The 17,014-nt window shown below is 31.7% G+C and overlaps 1 pseudogene; it reads left to right on the forward strand.

Annotated features, from left to right (window-relative positions):
- LOC142327717 (charged multivesicular body protein 3-like) overlaps positions 1–16,680 on the forward strand; it is a 94,667-nt pseudogene extending 77,987 nt beyond the window's left edge.
- Positions 16,681–17,014: the final 334 nt, after the last annotated feature.

Below are 17,014 nucleotides of genomic sequence, written 5' to 3' on the forward strand. Positions count from 1 at the left end.
CAGTTGTATACACTGATGGATCGAAACAAAACGATACCGTTGGCTGTGCATTTGTTGTCAATGAAAGAACTTATATGTTTGGTCTACCCGGTATTACGTGTGTTTACCGCTGAACTATACGCTATAAATAAGGCTGTAAACATCATTAACCCAAAATATAGAAAAATTCTTATTTGCAGTGACTCGTGTAGTGCTCTCCAAGCCTTAAAAAACTTTTATTCCACACATCCTATCGTCATTGAAATTTACAACGCAATCGCTGAGTTTAATAATCGCAACACAGAAGTAAGTTTTTGCTGGGTCCCAAGCCACGTAGGGATTTTAGGTAATGAACATGCCAATTCCGCTGCCAAAGAAGCATGTAACCAGCCTCCTTTCACCACCCGAGTTGCTACCTCTGATTTTATTAATTATGTAAAACAATCACTAAGAGCAAAGTGGCAAGGTGACTGGACGGCTACTGTAGATAATAAACTCTGGCAGATTAAAAATTCTGTGTTGCCATGGGACTCCTCATGTAGAAAATCTCGGCGTGAGGAAGTAGTCCTCTGTCGGTTGCAGATAGGACACACCAGGGTCACACACGGGCACCTGATGACAAGAAAACAAGCACCCCTATGCACACGATGCAACTGCCGCATGACTATGCAACAATACTCGTGGACTGCATATGTTAAGTGGCGTTGCATCGTAAGTTTAAATTTCCCAGAAACATTCGTGGTGTCTTGTGCAACGACAATGAAGTTTTAAACCGGATGTTCCTTTTTCTGCGTAGTGTAGGGTTAACCCAACAAATTTAACATTGTCGGGTATATAACTTATTCTAGAAAAGTTTTTAATAGATTTGATTTTGTTAACCGAGGAGGGAGCCTTTTACACTCCCTATCCGAATCTGTTAAATTTTATTTTTTATATAGTTTTTTTATTTATTACTTTAGCTTTTATGTTTTAATGACTCAGTCTGTGCTATTAGTTTTAACACTCTAGTGATATTAGTTTTAAGTTTTATTTTTTTAACTTGGTTTTAAGTTTTATTTAATTTCTTTATTTTAGTTTTAACCTAGTTCTATGTTTTATGTTTGTTGCTTATTTTTTTAAACTTTTTTATCATTTTTGTGCTCTTGTTATCCGAGAATTGGCCTTTTACACCCATCTCGGACTTTGTTTAATTGTTTTGCTTTTATTTTTTATTTTTATTTTAAGTTTTAGTTTTACGTAGTAGTTTTAATTACTTTTACTTATTTTTTTCATAAAAAAAAAAAAAAAATACCCGGGCGATGATAACGTACAGACGTTTTTCGCCCTCCACAAAAAAAAAAAAAAAATTTTTCAGGAGCCAAAACTTGCTAACGAATGATTTTCTGATATTTGTTTATATGAACTTTGTTTCTTATTTTTGGCTATAGAATCTTCTCTCAAGAGATTGCCATGCAATTTGGCACCTGTATGTATTTATATATATATATATATTGACCCCACTGTGGTCTTCCACCAAGTAGATAAACAGCAACTGAACTAATAATAAACACTTTATAATGGTAATTCTATTACCATTAATTTTATTAACAGAATAATTTGATTTTACTTTTATTACAATTATATTTTATGAAAGTATACTGCTCAGTTGCAGAAGCAACAGAAGTTTGGTAATCACAGCTTTTGGAAGTCAGGATTTAGTTTGACCATTGCCCCATTCCATGAAGCTCTTCTTGAACTGTGCACTCTTAATTTTGCACCCTAGGAACGTTTTTCTGTTTCACCACTAATTTCAAGATTTGCAGGGACAGATTGAAATGCATAGTGCATAGTTGAAGAGTGAGTTTTATAATTGTATTGCTTCAACTGAACAAAACTGAAGAGTCTTCTTTGTTATTCGAAAGTGAGGAAACTATTTTTCAGAAGCGTATGTAAATCTTCTACGTATTCTGAATTATTCATAAATTTTAGGTTTTCTGTCCGAAGTGTTTGTAATAGTAACTTATTAAATTTTGCCAAAAAAATCATTTTTATGTCAATAGGAATGTAACGTCATGTCCATAAGATGTTAACGACTATTATTATTGACGTATAAATTATTTTTTTATTTCTGGATGATCGACTATTATGAACATAACAATTTTAATTAAAAATGTAATTATACATAGAGAAGTTACACATATAAATTTTGAATTAGCATCTTCTAAGAAATCCCTGATGATGGAGTTGTGACTCTAAAAGTACTAGGACATATATCCAGGGCGTTACATAATGTTCTTAGGAGTTACAAAAATTCAGTACAAAAAGGTATTTCACTTACCTAAATGAAAAATGTACAAGGTTATGCAGGAACTCAAACAGTTTTTGTTAAAATCTATAAATGTTCAATATGTGCTCCTCTGGTGACACGGCACACATCAACACGAAAGTCTAGGTCTTGTCAAACTCGTTCTAACATGTCATTTTCGATAGAGTTGATTATGCAATCCTTTAGCTCAGCGATATGGTGTGGCATTGGGGGGATAAACACTATTTCTTTCACTTAACCTTAGAGAAAGAAATCACATGGCGTAAGGTCTGGTGATCTTGGTGGCCACAGCATAATGTGTTTATCTTCTTCAGACGCACGTCCTATCCAGTGCCGAGGTAATGTTGTGTTAAGGTACTGTCGAATCTCGTTATGAAAATGGGCAGGACAACCATCTTGCTGCAAAATGAAGTCATTGAGTACCTGTGGCATAATCCATAACTGTAACATATCCAGGTATATCATGCCGGTTACTGTCTTTTCCATAAAAAAGAACGGCCTATATACTGCCTCACAAGAGATCGCACAAAAACGTTTACTTTCAGAGAATCCCGAATATGTTCCACATAAACATGTGGGGTTTCAGTTCCCCAAATTCACACGTTATGACGCTTTACTTTGCCGCTAATATGGAAAGTAGCTTCATCGCTGAAAATTATCTTGTTTAGAAAACCTTCATCTAACAACATCTTTTCGTGTAACTGTAAACAAAAATCGAGCCTACGTGTTTTATCTCCATCAGAAAGACGCTGGATTAATTGAAGATGGTACGGTTTGCATAACAGATGTTTACGGAGAACTCTCCACACTGTTTTTTTAGGAATTCCTAATTCTCTGCCTGCAGTCGCAGTCGATTTTGACGGGCAGCGAATGAAACTTGCACACACACGTTCGACATTGACTTTTGAGGTTGATGGATGACCAGTTGATTTTCGCTTGCACAAGCAATCAGTTTCACTGAATTGTTTATACCATGTACGAATTGAATTGTTACTTGGTGGCTCCTTATGAAATTTCAACTGAAACGCACGTTGCACAGAAATGACTGACTTTGACAAGTGAAATTCTAACACACAAAACGACTTTTCGCTTCTCGTGGCAGCCATTTTTTCTACTGTCGACGCCTAGCGAGCAAATGGTTTACTAACTGCCTAGTATATGTGGAAACAACTATTGGAAGTACTCTTTCATGCAGTACTTGTTTTATTCTTATGAGTGAAATAGTTTTTTGTTAATGAATTTTCAAAACTCCAAACAATATTATGAAATGCCCTGTATTAAAAATTATTGGTAAGTAGAAACTTTAATTTATACAATTGTATTAACAGCAATGGTGTTAATGCTTAGGAAATTAAAGCTTTATTATACTTGCAATAACTAATTTTAGAAATAGACCGTTAATTCTTTTGTATGCCTTTACTACTAACATTATTATTAAAAAAAACAAATAACAGTAGTACTTTTTAATTATAAACGTTTCATGATATGTGTGATTTTTGGTATTTTAAATGGAAGTTTGGCCATTGGTGTCTGCATTCTTACTTAACCTCTTTTCACTCTTATAATGTTTCTCCCTGAAACATTGAGGGTTTATCAGGTCACAAGAGCATGTCAAAACATTTTCATTCTTGAACTTGCTATACTGTCATCTAAGTTCTATTTTAACATTTTTTTATTAAGTGTGATGTAAATGATGGTTAGGAGAAATGAATCGTTATCTTAGTAAGATAAAATCAATGTAAATAAGAAATATAGTGAATGGGTTAGTTGTTTTGGGAAATCAATTGTCCAGCTTGATTATGCTATATTTGACTACATCCATTATTGTTTGGTAAATTTTAGGCTGGTATTATTGAAGAAATGTTGGAAGATACAATGAGCTCTATAGAAGATCCTGAGGAAATGGAAGAAGAAGCACTGGAGGAAGTTGACAAGGTACTTACGTTTTAAGTTTGTGAAATAATGTAAACTATACTGATTTCAGTTCTTTTGCCCATGGTATTTATTTTCAATGTTTTTTAATTGAATTTTGCCATTTATTATTTATATTTATTGTTTTGCTATTTATATTTATTAATGTGAGTAATTAAATCTGATGTATCCAGTGCCTTTGTCCATCTAAGAATGTAGAAGGATCTTAAATAAATTTTTCCTAGTTTAATTAGATTAAATTTTTGTCCAACAAATTTTCTAAAACTTCTGATATGTTTCAGAATCTTCTTCTGAAATTATACCTCTACTTTAAGAGTAACCATTCTTAAGGTAGAGGTTTGATTTAACCTGTAAAACAATTTACTCTGAAATTTAATCGCTCACTGCAACTTTTTATTTGTTGATAGATCATCTGAAAATTACCAATACTCAGAAAATAGTAATCAAATATGAAATGGTGAAGCTTGAAGCTAACTCAAATTTAGCAAAGATTAAGAAAAAAAAATTAGAAATTAAAGTTGAGAGATATTTTTTTATATCTTCTACATATGTTTTAAGCTGAATAAACATAATTAGAAAAAAGGATTTTCTTTGCATTTCCTTTTATACTTTTTTAGAATTTAATTGCACTCATCAGAGCAAAATTGATTGGAAATAAAATGAGTCTTCTGTCAGTTATTTAGCGATATTGTAAATAAAGGTTAAGTATGAGGGGTATTTTTTAAGTAAGATCCGATTGGCTGTAGCTATGTAAATTTAGCATGGTTGTCCCCAGCTCCTGGAACAACTTGCACAAATGCAGATACCATTTGCAGTTGTAGCGTCACTGTGTACAGTTTATATTGTGAAGTTGAAATTTTCAAATAATTGAGTGAGTGGCTTGCCGATTGTGAAGTACAATCTAACATTTCGATTTTTGACTGCAAGGAACGTGTCAGCAGTGGACATTCATTGCCAGATAAGTGAGGTTTACAGGCCTAATTCAATGAGTGACAGAAAATTGTATAAATGCCATTAAGACTATTCAAGGAGGGGTGGGACAATGTCCATGATGAATCATGATCGGGTCAACCTTCTGTAATCACAGATAATTTGGTGCACGAAGTTGATACAAAAATTCGTAAAGACCAGCGATTCATGATTTCCACATTGTCACTGATATTCCCAAAAGTTTCAACGTCAGTACTACACAAAATCATTTCTGAAATCTTGCAGTTCAGAAAACTGTGCTTGCATTGTGTTCCCAGGCTCTTTTCTGAAGTAAGCAACCAAAAAAGGAGAATGTCTAGTGTTTTAACATTTTTACCCAGTACAATGAGGAAGGAGATGAACTTTTGGACCACATTGTCACAGGGGATGAGATATGGGTTTCTCACATCACTAGCATCAAAGCGGCAGTCAATGGAATGGCAACACATAACATCTCCAGTCAGAGTTAAAGATAAATAGACAATGTCAATACAGATGATTATGGCAATTGTGTTTTAGAGTAGACATGGTATCTGTAGAGAATGACACCAATCGCAGATAACAATAAGAGATGCTGGGCTCTCAACAAATTATTCCTATAACATTTGATGAGCCCAGAGAGGTGGTGCAGCATACAGCATAATAGAACAAATATGGATATACAAATTTACATATTTTTGGTTGATTTCTCCAGATTGAACAGATCGATTTGGTATGATGATTTCATACCAATTGGATCTATGATGGTATGATTTATGGGGCATTGATGCCATTTAATTTTGGTCACGATTAGTCAAGGGATCTGGGAGATATTTTTATGTCCCAGATGTCAAAATTTTAATATAGGTTAGGTAAATATTTTTATATATTTAATGCTTCTTAGTACTTTGTGATAGTGTTTGATCCTATTTAAACCTACCTAAAAGAGGTGGAGGAAAAACCCCTTTTTTGTCATGTCTGGACTTAATTCCAATTCTGTGATAATTAGTAGATGATTTCATTACCTCAGTTATTGCTTTATGTATTTGAGATATTTTATTCAGGAGCAGGGTATAATAAGCCTAATTGTTTTGCTTTTTTTCATCAAGGATAAATTTCATTTTATACAGATCAGACTTTATACGTTAATGTATATATGTACTTTTTATATATATTAACCCACCGGGTTGGTCTAGTGATGAACACATCTTCCCAAATTAGCTGATTTGGAAGTTTAGATTTCCAGCATTCAATTCCTAGTAAAGGCAGTTGTTTTTATATGGATTTGAATATTAGATCGTGGATACAGATGTTCTTTGGTAGTTGGGATTCAATTAACCACGTATCTTAGGAGTGGTCAAACTGAGACTGTATAAGACTACACTTCATGTATACTCATACATATCATCCTCATTCATCTTCTGCAGTAATACCTGAATGGTAATTCCTGGAGGCTAAACAGGAAAAGAGAGAGGTCAGACTTTGTACAAATCTTTTTATGAAATTTTAACAGTGACTTCTGAATATAGGTCATTAACAACATTTAATTTCGGTTACAATTGGTCAATGGAGTGGGATGATATGGTCACCAGTGCATCATATCTCAAAATTTTACTCAAAGTAAAATAACCTTTTTCCAAAATTCTTTATTTGGATACTTATATCCTATAATAATGTACCATTACATTCTTATAATGTAACATTTCATTTTCCTGCCAAATAGTAACCAATCAAGGGTGAAGCTAGAGTTGCATAACTTTCACAATAAAGTTGGTTTAAGTTATTCTGTCCTTTGCCGACTTCTTTTTTTAAAGCAATAATACGTTTTTACTGTATTTTTAAGTCTAAGAATAAATTATTTATCTAAATGAATGAGCTATTAAACAGAAAAAATAATGGCAATAATGTTTTTTTTAATATCTTTGTACAAAAAATTCATATTAAACTTTATTTTCGATTGTATATAAAATAGTAAAACCAAATGATAATAATTATTGGTTTTGGGAAATAAATTTTTTAAATTATTGACAGATGGTTAGTAATCACTGTAATGAATCTAGAACATATAAATCACTCCAGAAATAATTATAGAAATTGGATAGGATAATAAAAAAATAGAGAAAGGATGGATTTTTTACAAGATGAAAGTATTTTAAATTAATTTAATTAACTGCAGAAATTAAAAATTTATCATTGTACTGTAACTGTAGTCAAATAAGAACCTAGAAAAATAAACAAGAACCTAGCAACTTACCTGCCCCATTATTTGAACCTAAAGCAATGGCTGCTTATCATGTGGATCTGTTTAAGCAGCACATATATATATATACATATAATATTACAGTATTTTGTAGACGGTGGTTTATTTAATAGAATTTAAATAATGGGTGTTTCAAAAAGGATGCAATCCTAAGATTAAGAAGGTAGAAGTCATGCTTACATAAATTCTATTTCTCCCTACGTGTCAGTTGGCAACCCTGTACTCAAGATTAGCAGCTTGTAACAATTGAAATGTCCTTCTTATGCACCTATGCTATATCAGTATAAATTTGTCTGCATTGTGTTAACTATGTCATTTTCCAAGATGAATATGTATTAATATTGAGATTTACTGCGCGTATAAATCTTACGAATGAGTGAAAAACAAGTTTCGGATAAAATTTCCTGAATTCTTCAGTTCCTAATACGTCAACAACATCGCATTTGATTAATAAATTTCATGAGACTTGGAGTGTACGTGATCGGAAAAGCACAGATTGACCATTACTGTTAACAGTAGAAGTTCTGGGGGATGTGAAAGAACGTTTGACCCGCTCACCTAGAAAGTCGCTCAGAAAGTTATCTTCACAGGCTGGACTTTCACTATCTATGGATTTCAGAGCTACTAAAAATTTACAATTGCATGCTTATTGCATCAATGTCATTCAAGAACTGAAAGAAGTAGACAATAATGTAAACGTATTGTCATTGGTTTTGTTCTCTTGTTGATGACAACAGTATTGAAATTTTGGATTGTGTTTATTTCAGCGATGAGGCATGGTTTCACTTGGATGGCAACAGCCAAAACTGCTGAATATGGATCATTAAAAATCCTCACACGTTTCATGAACGATCATTACATGCACCTAAAATTGGTGTTTGTTATACGATCTCCCGGCGTCATGTAATGGGCCTTTATTTTTTGTAGATCTGTGGTTTATTGTAACTTAATCTAACAGTATATTGCCATGCTAGATTTACACAAACGAGAATGTTGGTTCCAGCAGGAGAACGCAACGTGTCATACTACTAATGAAACACTGGATATGTTACGGGAATTTATTAGCCATTGTTAGATATCAGAAGGGTTGTGGCCTCCAAGATCCAGATCTTAAACCAAGACTTTTTCTTCTGGTGTTATTTAACAAGTGTAGTTTTTAAAAACAATCATCATACACTTAAATTGAAGGCTGACATTGAAAGTGAGATTTCAGGCATTAACGAGCAAACATTATGAAAAGTGACTGCAAATGTTATGAGACATGTACAAACCTGCATTGGGATCACAGAAAATCATTTTGAACATTTATTGTAGTTATTAAAGGTAATTTGAATATTTTTGTTTAAGTATTTTATTAACATTAATATCTTTGTAACAAAATTCACATTGTCAAACAAAGGGGTTGTGTAAATTTTGAAGTACCTATTATAAGTATTATATGTCTATATTAGTTACAAAGAATGAATAAGCGTTTCCCTTCCTAAAGATATTGTTACATTGTGATGCAAGTAAGCAAGGACATGCAATTGTTTGATGTTGAATAGGATTATGTCTTAACTGTATGCAACTTGTGTTATACCTTATCCTGGTAAGATGCAGCATAGAGTGAAATAGTTAAATAGTAAGTTGAAATTTCCACTTACATTTTACCTGTTGAAATATCAAACTAATTTGAAATTTAACGTTTTCTTTAGATGATTAAATTCAGTTAAATTTTGGAAAACAGGATATAATAAGTATGCTTATAATAAACTAGGCCTTTTCTGCGACCAGTAAATTTGTTGTATTATATTGAAGAAAATTTTAAAGAACAGGCTCAAATCAGGAACATAAATTGGGTTATGAAATCTATAAACCTATAAATCACCAATGTTTAACAGCAATTAAACATACAATTAAAATTTGATTTTCTTTATAAAAAAAAAATCAAGAGTAATTAATTAATTATAAAGTTAAACAGAAATAAAATTTAAACAAGATAAAGTTAAACAGAATGTTGTAATTAAAAAAAAAAAATATATATATATATAGTAAATTGAAATTAAGAAGTAACATACCTAAAGTAATTAAACAGTAAAAGTAATAATCAAAAAGTAGCCAGTCAGTTTATAAAAAAAGAAGTCATCCACCATAATTGGCTGATATCAACCATACAATACATAAAACTGCAATGGGATTAATGCACCTTTGCATTAGTTGCAATAATCCATTTGTTTTGTACATTGTCCTTATCAGAGTATTTGATTATTTTCTAATAGGTATTATGGGAGTTAACATCAGGTGCCCTTGGCTGAGCTCCAGCTGCAGTTACAGATAATCTTCCACCTGGAGCTTCTAGAGAGGAGGCTGCCCCTGTTGAAGAAATAGAAGATGAAAAAGAATTAGAAGAGATGCAAAGTCGTCTGCAAGCATTGCGTAGCTAGTAATGCTGTAATATATTCAGGTATGTTATTTGAAATTTAAGTGAACCTTTTTTCCCATTTTTATTTTTATTTTTTCTGATTTGAAATTAATCTTTAGTTTAGAGAATGTCATGAATGAAATTTTCTCTCTTATATTCTGTTTTCATGGTATTAATGATTGATAAATTTATTGGTGATTTGATTTTTTGTGAAAAAAATCTCCTACTGTGTAAAACATATTAGAATTAGACTTTGCATCATTGAATAAACAGGATTAAGGAAACAGTATTCATTTGTAGATATTAAATTACTTATTTGTTTTGACAGCAATAAATTATTTTATAGTGTTTGTTAAAACATAAAAACATCAGAACTTTCTAATGGTTGACTGAAGCCATTATTTTTGTGGTTGAAATAGTTTTTTAAATTGATGTTTGGGAAATGTCCTAAAGAATGACAGTCAATTTTAAGAATTACAAACAGCAAGACTTTAAGAGAAAATTAAGATTGAAGTGGTTGTTTGTTGCTTTCATTATTAAGTCAGATATACTCTTTCATATCAGCATGCAGAGCCCATTGAAGTGCGAGTTATATTCAGCCCAACAAGTAATATTGTTAATCTATTATCCTCAGAAACTGCCTGTATAAACAACAATAATCCTAGAGAAAGCAACTGTGAGTAGTGCCTCAGGTGCTTGATATATTAAAGGCTCAGCCAAATATTGAGATAAATATCTTAAAGCAGCAACAAATTAACCAAAAAATTCACAAATTAACAAACTAATTAAACAATTTAACAAAGTAAGAAATTAAATTATTATTTATAAACTAATAAAATTTATACCCTTTTTTGTAATTTTTAATAATATATATATATATATATATATATATAAAAATATATAAAAAAAAAAATTTTTTTTTTTTTTTTTTTTATATATATATATATATATATAATTACGGGATCAGTTGGGACGAATTCTGACAAAACATAGTGCATTACCAGATGTTGTAAGGTAGGACCTACAATATTAAATCACCATCGGCCTTTCAAGCAAAGTAAAATCCTTCTATAACTAGCAAAATTTACTCTGTTTGCTCAAATGGATGTATCATAAAAGTCAAATTAACTAAATTATATGTCTTCTTTTTCTTACAAGGTGAATGTTATTTTAAATTTTAGGTGATAATTGATTAAGCACATAGGATTGCTAGTGAGCTAAAACAGAATGTTTGCAACACAGACCAGATATTTCATAAGTCTGGCATTAGATACAAGTGGTAAATAAAGTACTCAATATTGTTAATGCAGGTAGAAATTTAAAAACAGATTAATGTGATAGAACAACAAGCATTTGAAATGAAAACTTTGAAGAACCTACAAAACTTGTTGACATTAATAGGTAACAGCCCTACATGTTATCAAATCAAATTGATGTTATAATGTGTACAAAAGCGTCAACTTGAGGCTACTATTATTATATTATGGTGATGAAGGATTCAATCATCTCTACTCCACTTTTTTGTCACATGTTTGGTAATTTCTTTCAACGCTTCATAAGAACTTTCATCTTCTCTAGGTAAAATTGTTGATTCACAATTTGTCCTAGAAGAACATTAGATGGTGCATGATTCTATCATGAAAAAACCAGTCAAACATTGGATTTGTTGGGCCTTCTTGGATTTTGATAAATTCAACATTTTCTGTTATGTTAATGTCTTTTTTTGGGGTTGTAATGATAGCACAAATTCTCATGTGATAACAAATTTTGTTGGAAATGCTAATTTGAGCTTGTTCCTTCTGATTGTGATAAATGCACAAATAATTGCTTGTTTACAAATAATTTAATCCTTTGTCGACAAATAAGTAGCAGATTTTGTAGGAACACATTTCATTTTCAAACCTTCTGTTAATAATAACAGACATGAATTCCAAAACAAACTAGACATCTCATAAATCTCAAAAGTGGTCGTCTTGTTCATTATTGTTGTCATTTTTGTTGAATGTTGGCCGGACATTGGTTTACAAGCATGCTCACTTATACACCATTTTACCATGCTCATAATATGAGCATCACGTATACACTTTCTTTTGCTTGACAATTCATGAAGCACAAGGAGCAGCAGTGAAGTGGGCCAATAAATAGATACCATAAGTAGGTAAAAAAAAATATTACTTCACCACTCTATTTTATATGAAATGAAAATACATTGATTACAATTATTTAAAAATAACATCTCAAGGATGGTCACCATTTTGCTTCATATTCCAGTAGTCTTGTGCATAGGTTACCATCACATATTTCACAATGGCACATGAATTGCAGACATCTCTTCTTGGATCTGCCCATTCTTTAAGATACTGGTTGTCATATGTTTTTGGTGTTTGGAAAATGGGTGTTTATTCTTTGCGTACTTTTGTTAGCAAGTAAGGAAATAAGGATCCTTGGGGTGTTGTGTATAGAGTCCCAGGGCATAAACGTAAGAAAAATATTATTTTGTCAGCTCTTTGCTGGAAAAAAGTTGTAAAATTGTTGTTTAAGGAATGACAAGGACCCCCATCGTGAGTTCCTCTTATAGGCCTCTAACGCTCCTACCAGTTATTAGAAGTTTTTTGAGAAGGTATTGTATTGGACGTGGAATGAGCTAAATGTGTTATATTGTTATTTTAACAATCAAAACGTTGTTCTTCGAGATAGTGTTTGAGAAGTAGGAAAACACTATCTAAAAGTTGTCCAAGGGTAATGTTTTAAACACCTGCTCTAGGTTGTTGAATTTGATTTTTTGATGTGGTCAAGATTACCCAGTAGATGCTGTGTCATCGTGTATGCTTATGTCAGGCCTTTACTGGTTAAAAGAGATTCAAGGAATGAGATCGAATTCAGGGCAACCCAGGCTTGCAAGATATCCCAATTGTGGAGTTTGCAACATAAGATGGTGTTTAGCCCAGAGAAAATAATGATGATGTTGCTCAAAGGCAGACTAGCTGTTAGACAATGACCTCATTCATGTATCAATGGCAGGGTCATCAAATTAGGTATGTCCTGCTGCAGAAGTATCTAGGTGTTATCCTTCACGAGATTCTTTGATTCAAGGAGTACTTTCAGTTTGCTGCCAAAAAGGCTTGTTCTGCTTTCTTCTGTGTTTGGGGAAAGCAGTTAACCACATTTGGGGGCATAATTTCAGAACTATGCGTGTTTTTTATAAGCCTTGAGAGACAGTCCTGTCTCTCAAGAGGTGGTCTTTGTTATTTCTGCTCTTAAGCCCTTTGATATTCTTGTGACTGAGCGTTAATTGCATTATGATGCTAAGAAGGTGGGCCAACTTACCTCTGGGTGCACAAAAGAAATGATTACCAGGGTTTCCATTTATGGCAGGTCAGGTGAACTGAATCGCCCAATGGCCGTTACATGCATAGAATTTTTCCTGATGTGAGAAGTATACAGGTAGTTAGGTGATTTCTTCCATCCCAGTTGGCATATTAAAGTTTCTTTCTGAACTTGGTGCTTTTTTAGAGGATGGCCAGATTTGGTTTGATTAATTCATGCTTGCATCCAGAGTGTAGAGCCACTGATGATGTGCGCCATGTCTTGTATGTTTACCCCAGATACAAAGTTGAATGTACCAAAGTTGCCAGGATCAGTTGTGGTTTTGATGTGCTAGTTAATTGGAAAAATGAAAGGAATTAGAGCATAGTTGCTGGCTTCCTTAGATTCTTAGCCTTGTGGAAGATGGCTGAGGGGGTACTGATGCTGTTATAGAATAGCTACCCAGGTGGCTAGGGGCCCAACCTTGTGGTGCTTACTTTACCAAGATAGGTGTTTTAGCATTGAGCTTCAGTTAGCTTAATTGTTGGCTGTTAGGATGAGATGGATGTGTGGAGTACTCTGTGATGAAGCTGCGATGTGGGAGGGTATAGGCCTTGTTCCTGGAGGCGGACCAGAGGAGAGAGAGAGAGAGAGATAGGGTATGTTTTCATTAGAGGCTTATTAAATTTGAGAATCTTTCTTGATTTTTGGACTTAAAGTAAATTTAATTATAGGACAAAATTGTCATTATGATCAACACTTGTTTTGGTATAAGGATAGTATTTTTGGTGTTCAAAGACTCAGTCAAGTAATTATTGGGGTGCATAATCCTAAGTGAAGTTAGATATAGGAAAGGTTTTTGTGTGAAACCTTTGGTGTTAGAGGAAGATGCAGGGAATGCACTTCTGCGAATTGTTAAATTTAATAGTTGAGGGTTGTAAATTATGATTGACATCATCAGTGCATACACAATCCTAATTTTATTCGAATGATACTGTAGATCTTGATGTAAAATTCTCCTTACACTGTGGTCAGAAACACCTAGTGATACTGCATGTCATCATGCACACAAGGTGAACTTTGTTATAGACAGCTCCATTCAGAGAATTTCCTGCCATACACATGCTTTTAATGCTTCCAGTTCTTTTCAATGTAGAACTTATTTCCTCTAAGCTTTTAATCCATGTTTTTATTGTGTGGGCAGAAGGCTATGGATTGTTATGAGGATTATTACAATGATTCCTAAACATTTCTTGCATGGTCACCTAACTTTCATTATTTTATTATATACTTTGAAGCAGAAGCACAATGTGTAGTGCTCCACACTTTTATCATGAATGTGGTAAAATAAGGGTTGCAAGATAGAGATATTTCCATTTTCTCCTTTCATCAATGGTAGACTGCATCTGTTCTTTACAAATGCTAATTCACTGCCACGCCCATTAAAAGTAATAGTTTTAGCAGCTGATTTCCCAAAAAAAAAAGAAGTTTGTTCTTTACATTGCCAGACTTCCTTGGAAACGTTTTGAAAAACCAGAACAATAACAATCTACCTATTTCATTATGCGGAAGATTGTTAGAGAATTCTTAAATGGCTTGTTACTTTTGGCTCTCTTTTTAAATATACAATGTAGGTATGTTTAATATACATTTATCTTTATATTATGATAATTGATTATGAATTGTGTTTGCCTGTAATGAAGTCAAACACAACATGCATTAAATAGCACAGCATTAAACATGCATTAAATTGTACAGTTCATTACTAACTGTAATGATAAATGTTTAAGGAATAGTTTTCAATTTAATATTTTGTTGTTTTCAGATTTTTGTCATCCTGCTGTGCCTTAGTTTACCAGCTAATGGCCAAACTTGTGATCTACATTAGAGTACATTTTATTCCGTTTCAGCATATTTTATTCTATCTTTATTTGTAGAAATAATGTCTATCGCTTAATATTTTAGAGTTGTGAGAATATTTATTTATAATTTTTGTTAAGTATTAATTGTTAATTCAGATTTGTTACCTATATATTAATTAACACAAACTCATAAGTTTTGTTTTATGCATTATATTTATTTATTAACATGGTGAATAGTTAATTGTGTTTCTGTTCTTCATTTCACTTATTCAATTGTATTTATTTAATTACTCTTTAATGGTATTTAATGACTTCTATGTCTGTATATAATTTCATTCTGTTTCATATTTATATATATATATTAAATTTTTAAACATGTTGTCCTGTGTGTTGAATTATAATTAGTATTTATAAACCACCAGATACACACATTTAAAGCAAGAATGCTCTTACCTTCAATTTAATAAGGCTTTTCAAATGCTACAGATACAACATCGGTTATTAAAATACCACAATTATCATTAGCATTAAATTACATCGTCACCCAAGTCATGACTGATTAAAACTATTTGTCAGATGACTATTAGTCAACATCTGACTAATACTTTTAATCAGTCATGACTTTGTTGACAAAATAGCTTAATGTTAATGTAATGTTGTGAGTTATTTTTATATTACTCTTAATTTTATTTTTTCTGTGTGCCCATTTTGGTTAGTATTTATTCACTTAAGTAAATATAGGCTGATGTCCAATTACTTTTTTCCTTTCCTATTTTGCTTGACTGGTATCTGACCCAAGAACCTTCAAAATGAAAAGCAGAAATTTTACCAATTATTTACTTGTTAGATCAACATACATAACCTCTTTTAACAAAATATTTTCCTATTTTGACAGTATTGAATATATCCTTCATAGTTACTATTCATTCGTGAAATAATCTATTTTTATATTAACCAGTCTTGTCAAGTTAACCACTTGTTGTCAAGTTTAGAAAACTCAGTTGGTTGCACATACTGTTTATCAACTGGAGATTGGCTTCTTGCTATGTATTTATCATGTTGTGGTACACTATCCCTTCTGTTGTGCTATTAGCAGTTTCAGTTTTACTTAAGACTCTCCAAACAGAACTAGTTGTATATCTTTGTTTTTATGCTTTTTAGACTTGACAAGTAATACCATTTGTTATGATTTCATTTTAGAATAGAATCAGTAGTTTTATAACTTTCTTGAGAATGATATAACTTTCTTGATTTGAAATTTAAGCTCTCATTATAAAATTTGTAGTTTTTCGTCTTAAATTGTAGTTATATCGTGCAGAATATTTCTTTCTGTCAATATAGCAATTATTCTATCCACGTTTCCCCTCTTTAATTTTCTAAAACCAGAATTTTTGTATTTTAGAGAAAGGAAATTAAAAGAAGTTTTATTTGCTGAATGTTTTAAGTATGTATAAATTCTATCATTGATGTCACAAAATAGCTGTTATATGAAGTAATTGGATGTTAATTAAGAAAATTACATAACATGTAACATCATATTGTTACGCTTTAATAGAAATTCATCTTGTTCATAAATTAATTATATCATTCATAGAAATCCTTACACACAAAAATGATTGCTCTCAGTTAATCTGATTAAATATTTATTGTTTTTGTTTACTTATTTTTTATTACTATTATATTACTTGTAAACATTTATGATCAGCTTGAAGTTTATTTCATAGTCATAAAATCAGTGTTTTTACTTCACTTTGTTTTTAAAGCATCAGTGTTTTTACTTCACTATTTCTACTTCTTTATTTATTTTTGTACTTACAACAGTGTATATTTCATATTTAAAAACAATATTATGTTTATGATATAACTAAATCTGTATTTATAAAGATACTAATATATTTACAATAATTATTTATTTTTAAATAAATATGTAAGTAATAAATTATAATAGTAAATTAATAATAATAATTATAACAGTCTATTTTTTTATTTTATTTCTTATCTAATTTACTCTTTAGTGTCCA

The sequence above is a fragment of the Lycorma delicatula genome, chromosome 7 (genome assembly GCF_047948215.1).
Source record: "Lycorma delicatula isolate Av1 chromosome 7, ASM4794821v1, whole genome shotgun sequence".
Lineage (NCBI taxonomy): Eukaryota > Metazoa > Arthropoda > Insecta > Hemiptera > Fulgoridae > Lycorma > Lycorma delicatula.